Genomic DNA, 3,161 nt, shown 5'->3' with positions numbered 1-3,161 from the left:
AGAGTAGGTGAGAGTTGGAAAATAGAAGTTTGTTCTTGGTGTTGACAAACATTAATCCATACCAAACACATCCTTAAGGCAAATACATAAACATATGCCAATAGCAACATTTTTTCTATTTATAAATATAATTGGAAGAAACTTAATGGGACCAAATTCCATAGTTTTCATTCCTCGAACTCTGTAACAGACGTTCATCCTCCACTAAAATGAAATGAAAAAGTAAATACAATAGTCATTATGACCACAATCGTTCATAGTTTATCTAATGAACTATAAAAGTAAATATGCCTATATAACGACAGACAAAGAAATGCAAATATAAATAAAATAGCATTTATGGCCGCAATCATTCATCCTCCACTAGATGAACTAGAAAAGTAAATATCATGGCCTTTACGACAACAATCGGCCATCCTCTACTAAATATGATGACCCTTGTTGGATTTGGCTGATGAAATTGATACACATCATTTGCGGGTTGCAAATGACATTATCTCAATCGCAACTTTCTTCTACATTTCTTTCACTGTGGATGTTTCGGAGGATTGAGATATTCCAGTTCCACCTTTAGCCTGAATATACATCAGACATGTTTTTATAACCAAGCAATTACAATAACAATAATATATTTAGTAAAATCTTGTTTTGTGGTTTGAAGAGAGTGTTATATACACATGATTACCCATATAATCTTGTAAAAGTAGAAAGAACATTTCTGTTAAACACTCCATTATGGTAAAATGATTTGATAATTTCTAAGCATAATCTATGACTATACTATATGTAGTAGCAAATAGACAGTTTCGACCTCAAGGTGAAACTAGAGGAGAGGAGGCATTTTTTAAATAAAGAAGATAGATATACTTTTTTAACCTTCATTTCATGTGAAAATAATGTTTAATTAGACGTGATACTTATGAAAGAAAAACAACTATTTTCCAAACACCCTTAATTTTAAATCAAAAGTTTTTGAACGCGTGTCATTTCTTCAATTTCCTGATCACTTAAACAAAGACACGTAAAGTTATCAGAGAGTATGCTTACTCAAAAAAAAACCTAGTTTACAATCTTCAAAATGACTAACATATTATTTTGAAAAAAAATTAAAGGACTTACATAAGCTTGGATCATGAACATGCTTCTGAATTGATCAGATGAAACTTGAGCAGACACAATCTTAATCTTATATTTCCCCAAAATAGAACAAATGAAGGTGAGTAGCCCTGACTTCTTAGGACAACACACACTAATATGTGCATCTTCACCACAAACATTAAGTATCACGTTTGGTGAACTCAATGTCATAAAACATGTTGAAATGTTATTATTCACTATAAGGGGATTGGCACCATGAGTTTTTGATGTAATAGCGGATGAATTATGTGTTGATACTTGATCACCCAGATATTCTTCCCAACTATTACCAGTATTAGTAAAATTCTGTGAACTCATACACCTTATGTTATGTTCTTGAAGCCTTTCAAGTTTTTCCTGTTCTAGCTTCTCAAAAGTATTCTGCAATTTTGAAGCCGTTCAAGTTTTTCCTGTTCTAGCTTCTCAAAAGTATTCTGCAATTTTTGGATGTGGTTCAGTACTTTCTCAACAATGGTAGACCTATCAGCCTGCATATGTAAAAAACATAAAATTAATTTAATTTATACTTCATAGGCAAAGTCAGTATTTTCACTTATTAAGGAGAAGTAAATACATACCAAAATAATTAAATAATTAAAAGTTACAAAAAAAATGCTATAATTTGGAATCTATAATCTTCAAACCTTGTCTATTAATACACATCTGACCAATCTATCTTTCTTATAAAATTTATTGTAATAAGTAATTTTTACATAAAAAGTGTTCTTAGTTGTAATTAATATGAAAAATAAGCAAGTTATAACGTAACAACAAGTGAAATACACTACTACTAGTGCAAAAAAATCAAAAGTTCTATATTGTTTTATACATCGTTTTTTTTTTTTGTAAAACAAAATCCATCATATTATTCTATTTTGAAATTAACTTGTAGATATGTACAAATTAGTAATAAGGGAAATGTGTATATCACAAAATAAATTTATTTCAATTGAGTCCAGGTTTACTAGAAATATTTTGTCTAATTTTTTAACTTTGAAGTTTATTTTGAAACATTAAATAATATTTCTTTTATTTTTGTTAATATTTAAGTTTAACTTCCACATTATATGTTTAGGATCACAAGATTTAAATTTTTTTTGGTATATATATATATGTGTGTGTGCGCGTGCGTGCGTGCGTGCGTGTGTGTGTGCGTGAGTGCGTGCATGTGTGTGTGTGTGTGCGTGCGCGTGCGCGCATGCGCCTGTGTGTGTGTGATTGCAAAAAAGAACCAACCAATGAACTAATTTTTTTAATCATTTTAAAAGTTCCTATTTTTTAAAAAAAAATTCATGCTCATTTTTCCAATAATTCTCGTTGACTTGATTATGATTATTAGTTAAGGTTGAGGAATATAATGAAAGGAAAATAACAAAAAAATTTGTTTCAGCTAATCATAAAATTAATTATTTTATTTTACTTATGATCGATAAGATATCGGATGATAAAAAATAAGGTATATAATTGAGAGAATTTATGTTTTACCTTAGCAGGAATATTAGGAATCAAAGCACGGAGAGTGTCGAACAAAATTCCAATTTTCTTTCTCCTTTCTCTCGCCGTCCATATGTGTAACTTATGCTTTAATACTCCTCTATCTCCGGCTCCATCAGCACCAAAAATTTGTTCAGCAATTCCCTTACCGTTCTTTTTTCGGTTGGGTGGACTTCTCTTCTTACCAGCATTGGTACTTGCTTCAATCACCTCATATGAAACTGTCAAAGGTTGATAAGTATCAAATCTAGTTGGATCTGGGAACTTGTCACCCTCTAGTGTCACTCCACTCCGAATTTGATTGTCATTCAACTTTAGGTGCGGCCATCCATCATTAATTTCCCATGGAAAAATATTATTATTCTCACCGCCTCCATTCGTTTTTTTCTTTTTCAGGTGGTTTGACATTGTACCCTAAGTTACGCCTATATATAGAGTATTTTCTTGTAGGGTGGCAAAGTGTAAAACTGAGAAATGAGGGATTGAATATGATAAACATTAAACATGAAAAGAATATATATATATATATA

The 3,161-nt window shown here is 30.8% G+C and overlaps 1 pseudogene; it reads right to left on the bottom strand.

Moving 5' to 3' along the window:
* Nucleotides 1-470: 470 nt before the first annotated feature.
* LOC107018327 overlaps nt 471-3,161 on the bottom strand; it is a 3,059-nt pseudogene continuing 368 nt past the window's right edge.

The sequence above is a fragment of the Solanum pennellii genome, chromosome 1 (assembly GCF_001406875.1).
Source record: "Solanum pennellii chromosome 1, SPENNV200".
Lineage (NCBI taxonomy): Eukaryota > Viridiplantae > Streptophyta > Magnoliopsida > Solanales > Solanaceae > Solanum > Solanum pennellii.
The sequence above is the reverse complement of the archived record's forward strand: the minus strand, read 5'-3'. Positions and strand labels throughout refer to the sequence as shown.